General features: G+C 48.6%; 1 protein-coding gene across 5 annotated transcripts in view; it reads left to right on the top strand.

Annotated features, from left to right (window-relative positions):
- Nucleotides 1-672: 672 nt before the first annotated feature.
- Nucleotides 673-16,934, top strand: part of LOC121865384 (homer protein homolog 2-like) — a 141,182-nt gene continuing 124,920 nt past the window's right edge. For 4 of the 5 annotated variants that reach the window (XM_042364719.1, XM_042364717.1, XM_042364718.1 and 1 more), the window contains exon 1: nt 682-779. The gene's annotated coding sequence lies outside the window, so the exon portion shown is untranslated. Of the gene's footprint in view, nt 780-16,934 lie in introns of all 5 variants that reach the window. The other variant, XM_042364716.1, reaches the window with a different exon arrangement.

The following is a 16,934-nucleotide window of genomic DNA, read 5'->3' as shown; positions in this document are numbered from 1 at the left end:
GCACCACTAGTACAGCAGCACTATTAGTACAGCAACACCATTAGTACAGCAGCACCACTAGTACAACAGCACCGCTAGTACAGCAGCATCACTAGTACAGCAGGAGGGGGGGGGGGGTTCTAGGATGGTGTAGACTGTAGACCGTAAACCTAAGTGGAACAGGTCGATTTGCGGCGGTAATTACCACGTCATAGTAATTATTGCCGCCTATTGTTGCCCCGGCGGGGAGGGTGCCACCCCTGGCCTCTGGGTCACGAGAGCCAGAGTGCCGGCCCGTGCTACACTGATGGTCTCTTTCTCTACTTGTTCCTTGGTGAAAGTAATGCTGCTCAAACGTTCTAGTTGTGATATCGATGAGTTTATTTGAAGGCAGGTGCACGAGAAGGTCATTCTCAGGTGTGTTACAGCCTCAAGGTTCTCACCAATTGAAGTTGTCGTGTTTGACGCAGGTGAGATGGTGACCGGTGCCCCAGGCCTGCTGCAGTTGTGGGCGTGTCTTTGTGCAAATTGTGGGCGGGGCTATGCGAGACGGGCTCCGGCCGAGTAACAGTAGCAGCTGCAACAGCAGCAGGAATATCCCCTCGCAGGTGGAGGCTCCGCCCCCGCTTAGCTCCCCCTCTTCTCTCACCCAGACGGGCGAGCGGGCGCCAGGACAACCCCCTCAACCAGTGCCTGGTCAGCGGTCGCCGAGTGCACACGTAACCCGTACGGCGCGTCTCTTGCCACTCCCACAGGCCCATCACGGCCGCCCTAGTGTAGTGTTGTGGGTGCTGTTGACGGTATGCTTACGCTCTTCCTAACGTTGGTCGCAGCTCCCAAGTGATGCACTAATGCACAAGTTTTACTTTGCTAACTTTTTGGTGCATACTCTTAAAACCACGTCCTGTGAGGACAGGTTTTGTATGTGTGTGGTGGCAGCGGCCGCGTGACTGGCCCGGGTCACGGTACAGGCACAATAATTGTGAGGCCCGGCAATGTGTGGTGCCTTGGACAGTGTGAGTTATAGGTAACGGTGGTCATAGCTTCGAAGCCGACTTGACGTTTATTGCTTTATCTTCATGACCACTACCAGAACTCCATCTACTGTCTAGTATAGATACGACAGTGATTCACATTAACAGGACAGACATGATCCCGCAGTAAACCTTCATGTTCTTCAGTCTAAGATAACCTGCACATCTTATTATGAAGTATTTTTGTTCACTGAAATATGGTTCCAAATGGTAATATTGTCTTGGCAAATAAATCTTGAATTGCAGAACGATTACAGTGCATGTGTGTGTATGTTTGTGTACCTTTAAACTAATATAAGTACCTTAGGATAGGAGGTGGAGGTATTAACCCGAATGGCGGCGTCATTATGTTATGGGTCACGCCCACCCACCCACACGTTGTCACCTTCAGTTGACTCCTCGCTTACAAACAACCTTGATGTTAAGTTTTTTAAGCGACTGTCATGACCACCTGTGGCTGTGACAGGGATCACCTACACAGGTTATCAGGAAGGGAGATAAAGACGCAGCTCTGGTGTTGATGTTCACGCAGGAGTGACAGGTCGCGGCCAGCCTCTAGTCTAGTGTGTGTGTGATCTTCACTTCTCGCTGGTGAAGATAACTGGATGCATGAGACCTGTGTTGCTCAGGCTGATGAAACACATGACCTCTCTCCGTGATAGCTGATGAAAGGTGTCTTTTGAACCACTCATTTGCGACACTTGATCAAAGTCATTTTGTTGAATGTCAGAAACTAAGAAGATTGTAAAAAGCTACTTTTCATACTTTTGCTTCATCGAGAGAACTGAAAAGATCTTGCTGGTAGTGTCAGGAGAACCTTGTAATTGAACTCCAGCTGTTAAAAATTTCTTTCAGCATAATTAACGAAGACGACGCTTATTGCTTGTGGGTAGGTAGTAGGTGGCGCGTCATCTCATACACCCTTGTTCCCCTCACTGTACTTTTCTTCTCCCTGGTTTATCGTAGAGTAGCGCGACCGTGTGTTAAGGATGGATCATACAGTTTTTAGTGAAAGTGGTTTGGAGGAGTTACTTTGTGTGTGTGTGCGCGCTTTTGTGGTGTAGTGCATGGAAGTGGATGTTAATCTAGAGATGGTGGCCAGACGTGACTCATACCAGCCTCCTCGCGTGTTATATAAAAAAAGGCCCAGTGAGTTATTTTTACGCATCTTAACGACTTGATGGTTGGGTCTCTGCTGTGTTTGGAGGGGAGGAGGGAGGGAGGGAGGGTCACTGTGTTATGCGTGGAGGGGCAGGTGGAGGGGGAGGGGAGGAGGGAGGGAGGGAGGGTCACTGTGTTATGCGTGGAGGGGCAGGTGGAGGGGCGGGGGAGGAGGGATCGTTATCTGCGGAGGGTGATCAAGCGGTTGTGTTATCATATGCCTGGGTCAGGGTGCCGTATGCACTATAACACTGTGTTACACCTTATGAGACAGTGTACCGACAGTGACACACCTTATGAGACAGTGTACCGACAGTGACACATTATATTGGTATCATGTCTGGGAGGGTAAAAGAATACTGTCACTCGTCGCTACTGACTCTGTATTATTGTCATGCGGTAATGGTCAGAACAATGGGTGAGAGGCTGTCAGGCAGACGATAAGGAAGGAAAATATTGCCAGGCGACGTTTATTGATTCTGTTATGAGACAAGAATACGAGAGAGAGAGAGAGAGAGGGGGTGGCCGAGGTGGGCTGGTAGGTGTGGCATTGTCTCGCCGTATGAGTGTGTACAAGTGGCCAGATACTACCTAGATCTTATCACGTGACGCGTGTGTAGACGGAGGAAGCACCACCACTACTACCCGGGTCGTCTTCCCTCAAGCGTGAAAAATACAAATAAACACAAAAGTTAATATGAAATGATTTCTTGCGTTACACAACTTGTGTCACGGAGTATCTCGTGGTGGGGGGGGGGACTAGAGAACCCGGTAGTTTTTTTCGTGTTTGTTTCATTTGGTAGATATAATTCAGTTGTATATAGGGTTGTGGTAATTGTTTTAAAAGCCTCACAGTTAGTTTAGGAATGGATAATGTTTTTCTATGACTTTTTGATGGTCCATTAATATTGAGACTAAGAATTGTTTCATTAGTTTGGTGAGGGCGACCATGTAGGAGGAGTGTGATGGTTACTTGTATACGAAGAAGTGCTTGTGAATCCTGACCATGAGAGGCGTAGGAGAGAGTGTGGTGATGGTGGGGGTTATGTTCTCGTGTCTCTTGACATATCCTGGGTCCCAAACCCTCGCTACCACCCTGATAAACGACCTTGTTGACAGCGTCTGTGTTTCCTGCCAACAGTGTCCTTGGTCCTGTACTGACTGTGGTCTTGTACTGATAGTGAATGGGTTAGTGACAGTGAAATTGATCTCATCTTGTAAAACAGTGACTGGTTTTGTACTGACAATGATTGGTCATGCAGTGACAATGACTATGGTTCTTGTACTGACAGTGCCTGTGGTCTTGTACTGACAGGTGACTGTGGTCTTGTACTGACAGGTGACTGTGGTCTTGTACTGACAGTGACTGTGGTCTTGTACTGACAGGTGACTGTGGTCTTGTACTGACAGTGACTGTGGTCTTGTACTGACAGGTGACTGTGGTCTTGTACTGACAGGTGAGGTGACTGTGGTCTTGTACTGACAGGTGACTGTGGTCTTGTACTGACAGTGACTGTGGTCTTGTACTGACAGGTGACTGTGGTCTTGTACTGACAGGTGACTGTGGTCTTGTACTGACAGTGCCTGTGGTCTTGTACTGACAGGTGACTGTGGTCTTGTACTGACAGTGACTGTGGTCTTGTACTGACAGGTGACTGTGGTCTTGTACTGACAGGTGACTGTGGTCTTGTACTGACAGTGACTGTGGTCTTGTACTGACAGTGACTGTGGTTTTGTACTGACAGTGACTGTGGTCGTACAGTGGCAGTAACTCTACCTTGCGGGCAGCCTTACTGGTCTTCGTCTCCACCACACACTGGAGGCCGCCGCCGCTGAAACGCTTCACCCGAGGTTGAGCTAAATTAATTTCAATTGAATTCGGCCGACATATACATGTTGAGAATATTGTGTCTGTTAACTAATATGGCTGAGCTGCTACGTGGTAGAGGTGGAGGGAAGGGGGGGCCGATTATAGGTGGAGGGAAGGAAGGGCCGATTAAAAGTGGAAGAGGAAAGGGAGGGCCAATTATTGGTGGAGGAGGGAAAGGAAGGCCAATTAGAAGTGGAGGAGGGAAGGGAGGGGCCGGCAGGAGGTGGAGGAGGAAGGGAGGGCCGATTAGAAGTGGAGGGAGGGAAGGGAGGGCCGATTAGAAGTGGAGGAGGGAAGGGAGGGCCAATTAGAAGTGGAGGGAGGGAAGGAGGGCCGATTAGAAGTGGAGGAGGAAGGAGGGGCCAATTAGAAGTGGGAGGGAAGGGAAGGGCGGAGAAGGTGGAGGACGCGGGCAGCAGCAGGAGAGAGGACATGGGCGGCAGGGCGGGGCCGAACACAGGCAGAAGGGGAGGGGGGCAGGAGGAGAGAATAATACTGGCATATGTATCATATCACACTGTGGGAACCTGGGGCATGGATCAGGCTGTGACACACACACACACACACACACACACGACGTGTGTGTGATATTGTATCGCGGGTATTGTTGGTAGTGTGTGTAGAGATATTATACCTCCATTCCCTCCACCTTGAAAGACCCTCCTGCTGTAGTCTTCCTCCACCTTGAAGACCCTCTGCTGTAGTCTTCCCTCCACCTTGAAGACCCTCCTGCTGTAGTCTTCCCTCCACCTTCAAGACCCTCCTGCTGCAGTCTTCCCTCCACCTCAAGACCCTGCAGTCTTCCTCCACCTTCAAGACCCTCCTGCTGTAGTCTTCCCTCCACCTTCAAGACCCTCCTGCTGTAGCCTTCCCTCCACCTTCAAGACTACCTCCTCCTGCTGTAGTCTTCCCTCCACCTTCAAGACCCTCCTGCTGCAGTCTTCCCTCCACCTTCAAGACCCTCCTGCTGTAGTCTTCCCTCCACCTTCAAGACACCCTCTGCTGTAGTCTTCCCTCCACCCCTTCAAGACCCTCCTGCTGTAGTCTTCCCTCCACCTTCAAAGACCCTCCTGCTGCAGTCTTCCCTCCTGCTGCAGTCTCCCTCCACCTTCAAGACCCTCCTGCTGCAGTCTTCCCTCCACCTTCAAGACCCTCCTGCTGTAGTCTTCCCTCCACCTTCAAGACTACCCTCCTGCTGTAATCTTCCCTCCACCTTCAAGACCCTCCTGCTGCAGTCTTCCCTCCACCTTCAAGACCCTCCTGCTGCAGTCTTCCCTCCACCTTCAAGACCCTCCTGCTGCAGTCTTCCCTCCACCTTCAAGACCCTCCTGCTGTAGTCTTCCCTCCACCTCAAGTACCCTCCTGCTGTAGTCTTCCCTCCACCTTCAAGACTCTCCTGCTGTAGTCTTCCCTCACCTTCAAGACTACCCTCCTGCTGTAGTCTTCCACCTTCAAGACTCTCCTGCTGTAGTCTTCCCTCCACCTTCAAGACTACCCTCCTGCTGTAGTCTTCCCTCCACCTTCAAGACTACCCTCCTGCTGTAGTCTTCCCTCCACCTTCAAGACCCTCCTGCTGTAGTCTTCCCTCCACCTTCAAGACTACCCTCCTGCTGTAGTCTTCCCTCCACCTTGAAGACCCTCCTGCTGTAGTCTTCCCTCCACCTTGAAGACCCTCCTGCTGTAGTCTTCCCTCCACCTTCAAGACCTCCATATTTCTCCTCCATTTTCTGCCATGGTATTTTTCGATGTGTACTGTTTTAAAAGTTAGCTCGGCCATGCCCACACAGTCGATTTATTTGGTGAATATCCGAGAGGTGCAGTTTGTTACAGGGGTTGGAGGCAGCGTCGGACTTGAGGGAGTGAATCTTACGAGGTGTCACTAGCCATATTGACTCGGTGTTCAAGTTCCATTACCAAGAATATCAAAAAATCTAACCTAACCTAACCAAACCACGAACTATTGGCCCACACGGTTACCTCAAACCTCTACTAGAATGGTGTGTAAAAAGTTTTGTTTACGATCAGTTCCTGGCCTCGGCATCAGGTGCACAGTGGTCATTCCCCGCCACGACATGGTTGAAAAGAGAGGAAGTTGTGTTGGTGTCGACGATTGTAGGATAATAAGAGGATTAACCCAGCGACTCACTTACCTAGAAGGACTTAGATGTGTATTGTCATAGATATGTGTTATCTTAGGTAGGGTATAGGGAGAATGTATGTGTGTTTATGTATGGTAGAATGGAATGTGTAGGCTGTAGAGGGGCGTGGTATCCGACAGGTGTGTAAAACGAGGGTGGGGACTGTCATCATCACCCCCACATAATGAGAGCAGAAATCCGTGGGTATTAGTATTACTCCATAACGCGGGGGTGTTTGTGGCGTGATGGAGGGAGGGGAAGGTGATGGTGTCATAATTGGCATTGAGACGGTGATTATGGCGGTCACAAGTGCTGCCTAAATGATCCCCACGCGTTACTTCCTCCGTTAACACCGCCCCCCACACCCACGACGCTGTTGAGTGATGTTATTGTAGACGGGGACTTGTGGTGGTGTTGCTGGAAGGTCTCTGCTCCAGGTTCCCGGTGAGGTTAGTCACATTTAATAAGGCTGGAAGTAACAGAGGGAGATTAACTTTATAAAGAGGTTGAGAGACAAGGTGTGCATGGGGTGTAGACAGGGTGTGTATGGGGTGTAGACAGGGTGTGTATAGGGTGTAGACAGTGTGTGCATGGGGTGTAGACAGGATGTGCATAGGGTGTAAAGTACAACAAGAACTAAGAGATAGGTACAACTGTCAAGGATTATGTCAGTATTACAAAGTGGTGGTGGTGGCCTTGGTGGTGATAAAGCATACTCGCTGAGAGAGAGACATACTTGTGGTCCAGCTCCTCTGTAATCCTCTTACCCGTGTCTCTTATCTCCTCCTCGCCGCTGCTGTTTGTCCATGTACTCTTCCTTCTTCCTCGACATAGCGGTTTTTTGGGGGGAATTTTCATCTCGTATTGCATGGCGTTTATTGTTGTATATTATCGTCTCTGTCCGAGTATGGCCTTCCATGTATGATTGTCTAACTCTGGACGTATAATATTGTGTGTTTACTTTTCTATGTATGTTATTATACCGCCGATGGTTGAAATATAACTGAAAGTTTGATGTATCTCTTGTTTTCCGGCTTTTGGGGTAAATTATACAGTATATTATGAAGAGAGGGAAATATTTGATGGGTTGTGTTTTTGTCTGGTGCTGGCTACTTGTGTCCGTCCGTCCGTCGCCGCCAAACGGTCATGGCACACTGGATGTAAGCAACACTTCCTGGACGACAGGTGGAGGCTCACCCAAGATCAGTGATGGAATGAATTTTGAATCTCACTAGTTCCCTCGGCTATATAAGTTGGACGGGAGGGATATGTGATGTTTTGGACCACGTTAGCATAGACAGATAAGTTACGTAAATTATATTCATTTCCCTGTCTCATGAGTGCTCTCCTGGATTATCATTCCTTCTATGCTCTGATTTGTACTCGAGTCCGTCACACGTTCGCGTTTTAGAGAGTTTTTCTTAAACTTGGCTGTGTTGTTGTTCATAGAGGGAAGATATGTGTACGGTTTTGTTTCGCTCGTACATGAATCTTTGTAAACAAAAAATACGTGGTTGTGAACCTCGGCTGAGTGGAGGCGTTTGTGTTGTTTCCACATAGTTTTAGTTTTTATTCTTTTGATGTTTAGTTAATCTTGTCTTAGGGACGAGTTCATAAGAAGAGGTCTTATCTTCCTGAGTTACAGAGACGTGAACGTTGTTGTGGTGGCGAGGTGGTCAGCCTTGCTTAACTGTTGATCTGTGTTTCCGGAAGCTCACCAGATGACGAATCACATATGAGGGGGAAAGTAAAGACGCGGGTGAAATTCAGCTGAAGGATGAGGGTCAGTACTGGTTCAGGACAGTCGAGGAAAGATTTGAAGTGGTCAGGGGGAGGGTGGCGAGGGTCAGGGGATAGCGTGGAGGGTGGCGAGGGTCAGGGAAGCGTGGAGGGTGGCGAGGGTCAGGGAAGCGTGGAGGGTGGCGAGGGTCAGGGAAGCGTGGAGGGTGGCGAGGGTCAGGGGGAGGCCTGGAGGGTGGCGAGGGTCAGGGAAGCGTGGATGATCAAGGGGAAGGGGCAGGAAGAGTTAGATAGTAACGAGAGATTTAAAAAGGGTTCGTAAGACTCGGGTATTAAAGGATATGGTAGAGAGATGGTGAAGGGTGGTGTGGGTATGGGGTTGGGTGGGGTGGGGGGGAAGGCTCTGTTGGCCCCTCCCTACATCCTCACTACGCCACTCGCACCATCATCCTCTTATTTTGTTTTCCCGACTTGATGTATTTAAGCCGTTTCCCTTGGGTGTGTTCTGATCGTTTGTATGTGTGATATATTAATTTTATTTGACGGCTTTTATATCTCTCTCGTTTTTGTTTATGGTAAGTCTTCGCACGGCAACAACAACAACAATGAATCGTTAATTTTTAGGTTTAGTGCCCTGGAATATTTTTTTTTATTTATTCTCTTTGCCTTTTGTGTGTTTGGCCTGTACTTGGTCTTGGCTTTAATTGCGTTTGGCTTTTAGTTTATGTTTGGGCGAGACCTTTCTTTGCCCCCCCCACCAGCAGCGGTCCTGAACAATGGCCATAACCCAACGAGAATTCGGGACCCTGGGCGGGGGCTTGGGCCGGGTGGGGAGGAGGAGGGTTAAAATGAGTATTGTTGGGGGAGGGTTTTTTTTTCTTTTCTTTTTTTCTGGTCGTTAACAGTAGGGAGTTGGGATAAAGATTGTGGCGCTGGTGTTGTTTTCTGTGTGGGTGATGCATGGCTGTGTGGGTGTAAACCTGTTTCCACTCCCACCCACCCCAGCATGTGTGTACCTTATTCACCCCATCCACTTAAAAAAAGGGGCGCCCTGATATTTATTGACTCCTTTTAAAAAGCTTTGGGGCTCCTTAGTTCACTTGTTCGTCGTGGGCTCTTAAGTGGGTGTTGTGGTTGTAGTGTAATTGGGTCCTGACTAACTTTACAGGGGGGTTGGACAGACGGGTGACGTATTACATTTTGACAGAGAGACGGGAGTTTGGGGTCTCTTGTACGGGCAGATTATAGCAATTAGGGATTAGAAAGGAGATGATTGATCTTAGACGAGGCGGGGAGGAGGTAGGAGACGGTGGTGAAGCTGGCGTAAGATCTAGAGGAAACACACACACACACACACACACACACACACACACACACACACACACACACACACTCACTCACTCACTCACTCACTCACTCACTTTACCCGCCATAATGTATAAAAAGTGTGTTGTTGTTTCTCTTCGTCGTGTATTGGGATAAAAGCTGGAGGTGTGTTGTGGCGAGGAGCAGACTGTATAGTGCAGTGTCGGGGTGAGACGCCAGGTGACTTGGGTTTATTCTCAAGGTAAGACGCCAGGTGACTTGGGTTTATTCTCAAGGTAAGACGCCAGGTGACTTGGGTTTATTCTCAAGGTAAGACGCCAGGTGACTTGGGTTTATTCTCAAGGTAAGACGCCAGGTGACTTGGGTTTATTCTCAAGGTAAGACGCCAGGTGACTTGGGTTTATTCTCAAGGTAAGACGCCAGGTGACTTGGGTTTATTCTCAAGGTAAGACGCCAGGTGACTTGGGTTTATTCTCAAGGTAAGACGCCAGGTGACTTGGGTTTATTCTCAAGGTAAGACGCCAGGTGACTTGGGTTTATTCTCAAGGTAAGACGCCAGGTGACTTGGGTTTATTCTCAAGGTAAGACGCCAGGTGACTTGGGTTTATTCTCAAGTTTATTCTCAAGGTAAGACGCCAGGTGACTTGGGTTTATTCTCAAGGTAAGACGCCAGGTGACTTGGGTTTATTCTCAAGGTAAGACGCCAGGTGACTTGGGTTTATTCTCAAGGTAAGACGCCAGGTGACTTGGGTTTATTCTCAAGGTAAGACGCCAGGTGACTTGGGTTTATTCTCAAGGTAAGACGCCAGGTGACTTGGGTTTATTCTCAAGGTAAGACGCCAGGTGACTTGGGTTTATTCTCAAGGTAAGACGCTAAATGAGTTTGATTTATTCTGAACGAGGTCTTCAGGTCTGTATATCGAGATCTTCATCCAGTTGTGAAATATTGATCGGTACAGAGTTGGTAGTTGCTATTGTAGTCAAGCTTAAAGTCCACATACCATAGTGAGCTTCGTTCCTCCCGTCAGTGAACATCGCCGAAGTTGAGGAAGTCGGTGTGTTTATCTACGCACAACGTCAACAAACTTGTGTTTACGTTTACGAAGTGTGGGGTGAGAGTGAACAGGGATGGGAGGTGTGGGGTGAGTGAATATGGGTGGGAGATGGGTGAAAGTGAGTGTGGGTAGGTGTGGGGTGAAAGAGTGAGTGAGTGTGGGTGGGATGTGTTGGGGCGAGAGTGAGTAGAGATGGGAGGTGTGGGGTGAAAGAGTGAGCATGGGTGGCTGGGGATTAGTGTGGGGGCCACATCAGTTAGGATGGACGGATTTGTGGCAGAGGTCCTCCCTCGCCGGCACCACCACAAATTGCTGTGGCAGATGAGACTGGTGGACCACAGGGTTACTCACCTCACGGCTGTAGAGTGCAAGTATTCCCTTTACACCCATCCAGGACGGGCCTGTGGTCACTGCTCCCTTATTGCTGTTGTCTGTTTGAGGTAAAAAGTCACGGGAGCGTTGGTAGGGAGAACCGCGGGTAGGGTAGAATGTGGGCAGGTAGAGCCACGGGTGGGCTGGTGAGTGGCTGAGTGTGGGCAGGTAGAGCCACGGGTGGGCTGGTGCGTGGCTGAGTGTGGGCAGGTAGAGCCACGGGTGGGCTGGTGCGTGGCTGAGTGTGGGCAGGTAGAGCCACGGGTGGGCTGGTGCGTGGCTGAGTGTGGGCAGGTAGAGAGCCACGGGTGGGCTGGTGCGTGGTTGAGTGTAGGCAGGTAGAGAGCCACGGGTGGGCCAGATGACAGTGGCACAGACAATAGAGTCACAATAGCAGTGGCGGAGATACAAAAAGTGAACGGTGCGGGAACAATGGAAAGTTATCGATACGACACAACTGGAGAGCTGACGAGAGCGCTCACGGCCCACCAGCCAGCCTCTCCTGGCCCAGTAGGGTGCTGGTGGAGGTGTTAGGTGGCGCTCATGATCACTGCTTACCGGGGTTGGGGCGCCGCCGCCACGCTAAGCTGGGGAAATAATGCTGGGTGGTGGATACCGGGCTGGTAGGTAGGGTGAATGATGATGCAAGTGGGACGGCCGTCGGAGTGAATGGTGATATTAGAGGGACTAGTTAGTGTGAGGGGGATGATTGTTGGCTCAGGCTATGGACTTCCTAGCCTGAGCCAGCAGTCCCTATGAGGACGGATGTTGAGGCCCTAAGACAAGCTATTATGTGTAGATGGTCGACATTAGGTACTGGATAAGCCTCACGGGTAGCTGTAACCCTGGAAGTGGGGACTGTATAGTGCATCTTGAACTGCTGTTATTCACGTCCCTCTGGCTGGTTGACGTGACTACATCTTAAGTTATGTATAGTGGTCCAACCTTCTCCTCCACCCCTCTCTCTTTATCAACAAGCACAGCCTATATGAGGGGAGATGAGGGGAGACTGGCTAAGGTCAGCTTAGGAGGGGGGGTGGGAGGGAGAAATTAGTTCATATGTTAAACTCCTTCGCTTTCCCCTTCCTTGTCTCGGTCTACTGCCGAAGGTTAAAGGACACAACTTGTTGCCACCATCCGTGCTTCTTCATCATTGACGCGTTGTGTCCTTAAATTCAGTCGTGCAGTGTGTGTGTGTCTTAATAAACAGAAGGGCAATAATAACTGGCAGGTTGACTCGCTGCTTGCCATGTCCCCGCCCTCCCCCCCTCTCCTGAACTAATTGTTTACACAGCTGGGAAGGAAACCAGATCTGTTGGCGCGCTTTCTTGTGTCCAAATGGCGGGTAATTTTGGCAAGCTTCTAGGTTTACGCCGGATAAGCAATCATGTTCACTCCGTTGAAATGTGTAGTATTGGATTAACTTAATGATGTGCTTTTGTTTTATTGTGATGACTAGAGTGTTTGTTTTTTGTATACTTAAAGGGAGTTGGACGGGGTTTTATAGTTCTCTGGTGTGTGCGTCTGTCGGGTCACAATGTAAACAGTGTAGTCGTGTGTGTGTGTGAGCGTCTGTACTCATCCCCGGTGTTGTAAACCATCAGATCTGTGAGGTAATTGGTGGATACATGGCTAGTGTTTTGAAAGAAATGGTATTCAATACGAGGTAAGAGTTTGCCGTGTGTGCGGGCGGACGGGCGTGCGTGTGTCGTATTATTCCATATTAACTCAGCAGCAATTGGTTAATCTTGTATTTGTTGAAAATCTTCTGTTGGCATCAAGAACTTTCATATCATTAAAAGTTCTTTAATCCTCCCAGTCATTGCCGATCGTGTGAGCTACGACCACACACTCTTAATTATCTTGTAGTAGTAGTAGTAGTAGTAGTAGTAGGAGTGAGGAGTCGTGTCAGAAAGTGGTCGATGCCTTTTTCTGAAATATTCATAGATGTACTCCATTGGTAGCCGAAGTATATACACAAGGGAATACTGCACCCTGGAGTTGCTTGACTTTATTAATTTTTTCAACATGTATTTTATCGTTTATATTTCAGGAAGGTTGGAGGAAAAACTTATGTAGTTGGAAAATAAAAAACGGTTGATGTATTTTTGGAACTCAAGATATATATTAATGTCTGAAATTAGGCGTTATAGGTTGTATATATTAATTGATATATAGTTAGTTATACTATGGTATATATCAGTCAAATGAGTGAATACCGAATAGATAGATATTCGTGTGGTGGCAGACTCGTCAAGTTGTCAGTTCGTGTGGTGGTGAACACAGTTGTCAGAACAATAACGTCAGTTCTGCTTTGGGCATTTCAATAAAACCTTAGAGAAAGCCTTTGTCGTCAGTTTCAGTGTACAGTACATGTATTTCAGTTGGTTACCTTTGCTTGTGGATGAAGACTTGTTAAACACCTTTTGAGTAATATCCAACACAGGTCAGGGTCAGAGGTCATTTGTACCTGTAGAGCCGTAACGGATGCAAATAATTGACGAGTTCTTGAATTATTTTTTACAAACGAAGGCCACTTTTGCCGAACGTAGGCACATAAGTTTGGGATTTTTGACAATTTATTATATAAGTTATATGTAGAAGAACTTATGAATCTTGCTAACATTTTGGGATAAAGACCATTGGTTCCAGAGATGGGTATGTGAAGTTATTGATCAGCTAATTAAAATGTTTCTTACCTGAGGGCTTAGGACCGGGTGGCGCCTCACATTTGCAACTGAAAGTATTAAGGATTTTTTTTATAAAGTATTTAAGGACTTTTTTTATAAAGTTTCTTCCCCTAAAATCCTTGACTGGAAAAAAAGTTATTGATAATTTATGTGAACATTTCCGTAAAGACGACCACTCGTGTCCAGAGTACTCACGGGGAAACATTAGTTGTCTGAATTAATTTTAAATCGTCCGACCAAAAAAAGTACTTCATACACAGAGCTCTTTATAGCTTGAGAAAAAAGCTTGTTGACTTGTATTGTTGAAGTCAGAAGTCAAGGTCAGGTCAGGTCACCACACTACTGATGGTTCAAGTGCTTTTTACCTGTACGTGTCTTTTTTTTTTTTTTTACATTTATCCTTCTCTCCTCTCCTACGTCTCAAAGTTCCCCCTCCACAGTTATCTCCAGTTTCCTCTTCCATATTATTAACGTTAGAGTTTGTTTCCCCCAAAAGGTAAATTACCCAACGCCGTATGTAATTAACACATCGTCTTTATGCATTGTTCTCCCGGTCTTGTCGCGCCTCCTCCAGCTGTGTGGGTCACGCTGAGCAGCTACCACGTGTTCACCACCTGACGTATTCTGTACTATAACCCGTCTCTTGAGATCTTTCTCAAACTGATGGATTGCTAGAGCTCTCTGGTGCACGCCCTTGAGGATTATCTTGACCATCGCGTCGTGGCCGAATTTACGCTGTGTGTTGGTTCTGTCTGGTAGGTACACTTTGTTGGGCTCCTGGAATTAAATATGTTTAAGTTATGTGATAGGATGAGGTATGATGAGTGGCGTGTAGCGGCAGACGTCGTGACATGTGACACCTGGAAGTGGCTGTCTCAGGTTTCTTGACGCTCTGGTGAAGAGGTGTGGTAGGCTGCTGGAGGTGACGCTAATATTGGTGACGAGGCTAGTGACGGTGGTGGTGGTGGTACTGACGGGTGGGTAGCGACAGTGTAGCGTGTGGCGGCGAGTGAGGCAGCAGTGGTGGTCCGGGACGAGGTGTGGTACTACTAGTGTCGCCAAGACCTGCTGACGACCACCATGAGGCGACGGCGACACAGCGAGGGCACCATGCTATCACAGGTGTCGAGGACGATGCAGATGGTGCTGCTAACACACCGGTAGGAACCTCTCACCCCTACCCGGTTCATGCTGTAACTCACACTTGTCTCCTGAATGAGTTCCCGCCTTGTGCGGTGTGAAGGTGGGGGTTACCGCTTTTCCTGGGTGTTGCAACAAGTCTTAATTACGGGAGGCTCACCTAACCCTCGCTACACCTCATGATTGTTGTTTACGTAAGCCTCGTGCCCTGCATGCACTACCTCCCTCACTCTCTGATGGCAGTGATAGCCAAATGTTGACAGTAGTCAACAGGAAGGGTTTCACTCAGCACTGTATATTAGGTATCGAAATGTGCATCTCCCGATAAGAATAAGGAATTTTGTTAGAACCAACAGAATAAGTTGTTTATAGTGCTATAACAGGTAAAACAGCCGACCATGTACTATTAGTGTCTCGTGCTGGGTGTGCACTGGACAGTCAAGAGAGGCGACTTTGCTCCAAGGTTGTCTGTGGTCCTTTGAGTGTCTTGTGTCTTCTGGTGATAGTTTCTTGCTATTGTATTCTTCATTTTCAACACAGGGACTTGTTGTTTAATGAGTAACACAAGAATGGTCTCCACGGAACATGAGCAGTAGTAGGTGACTGGTGAAGGGGGTGGTAGATAGTGGGCAGTTAGGTGTGGAGGTGGCGGAGCGTGTGGTAATCAATATGTATTGTGAGTGTTTGTGGGTCACACACCGGGCCCACCCCTATAAATCCCTCTCCACCACCGTCCCCCATGTCCACCACACATTACCAAGTCTCCTCACTCACAACTTCTTGTCGTGGCTGCAGTGGTTGTGTGTGGCGTCGTGCGTGGCGGTGACGGTCGTGTGCAGTAAGGGGAAGATAGTCAACTGAGGGGAGGGCGCTGTATAAGACTGAGGTAATAGGGATGTGGGGGTAACCGGTATTGACTGTAGTTGGGGTAAGCAGGAAGGACTCACTCTGGCGTTGAGGAATATAACAACTCTTGGTAGGGCGGAAGTTGTGGCCATACCCGTGATGATGTTGGCACGTTAGTTGTAGTTCGTGCTGACGTCTAACTCTATATCTGACAGTGTTTTATTCCTTTTATTACCATTGGTCGCGGCTCGTGGGGTTCCCTCCTGACTCAACTGGCAGCTCGTGTCACGTGTATCCGTACGCTGTCCTCCATCTGCCCGTGAAGCACTGCCACCTGAGCATTTATCTCAACACCATCAAGTGCGGCACAACAATACAGGCAGCATTGTGAAGGCCTGAAATGGTGGCTGTGTGTGTGTGTGTGTGTGTGTGTGTGTGTGTGTGTGTGTGTGTGTGTGTGTGTGTGTGTGTGTGTGTGTGTGTGTGTGTGTGTGTGTGTGTGTGTGTGTGTGTGTGTGTGTGTGTGTGTGTGTGTGTGTGTGTGTGTGTGTGTGTGTGTGTGTGTGTGTGTGTGTGTGTGTGTGTGTGTGTGTGTGTGTGTGTGTGTGTGTGTGTGTGTGTGTGTGTGTGTGTGTGTGTGTGTGTGTGTGTGTGTGTGTGTGTGTGTGTGTGTGTGTGTGTGTGTGTGTGTGTGTGTGTGTGTGTGTGTGTGTGTGTGTGTGTGTGTGTGTGTGTGTGTGTGTGTGTGTGTGTGTGTGTGTGTGTGTGTGTGTGTGTGTGTGTGTGTGTGTGTGTGTGTGTGTGTGTGTGTGTGTGTGTGTGTGTGTGTGTGTGTGTGTGTGTGTGTGTGTGTGTGTGTGTGTGTGTGTGTGTGTGTGTGTGTGTGTGTGTGTGTGTGTGTGTGTGTGTGTGTGTGTGTGTGTGTGTGTGTGTGTGTGTGTGTGTGTGTGTGTGTGTGTGTGTGTGTGTGTGTGTGTGTGTGTGTGTGTGTGTGTGTGTGTGTGTGTGTGTGTGTGTGTGTGTGTGTGTGTGTGTGTGTGTGTGTGTGTGTGTGTGTGTGTGTGTGTGTGTGTGTGTGTGTGTGTGTGTGTGTGTGTGTGTGTGTGTGTGTGTGTGTGTGTGTGTGTGTGTGTGTGTGTGTGTGTGTGAGAAATAGGGGTAGTCAGGTGGGATGGTGTAATTGCAACGGGTTTACACCTTTTGCCCTCTGGCGCCCAATGACCACCACTCCTCCATCACACTCCACCTTCTCACCACCACTCCTCCATCACACTCCACCTTCTCACCACCACTCCTCCATCACACCTCACCACCTCCTCTCACCACCACTCCTCCATCACACTACACCTTCTCACCACCACTCCTCCATCACACTCCACCTTCTCACCACCACTCCTCCATCACACTCCACCTCCTCACCACCACTCCAACTTTCCTCAAATACGGTGTAAAGTCTCCCCGGAAACTTAAGCACTGTCACCCTGGAGGTCATTTGATTGTTAGTAAAGTTTCAGTTTTGTGGTGATGGTGATGGTGATATAAGATATAGTGTGGTGATGGTGATATAAGATATAGTGTGGTGA

The sequence above is a fragment of the Homarus americanus genome, unplaced genomic scaffold, assembly GCF_018991925.1.
Source record: "Homarus americanus isolate GMGI-L3 unplaced genomic scaffold, GMGI_Hamer_2.0 scaffold25483, whole genome shotgun sequence".
Taxonomy (NCBI): domain Eukaryota; kingdom Metazoa; phylum Arthropoda; class Malacostraca; order Decapoda; family Nephropidae; genus Homarus; species Homarus americanus.
Note: the sequence above shows the minus strand (reverse complement) of the source record. Positions and strands in the feature narration are given on the sequence as shown.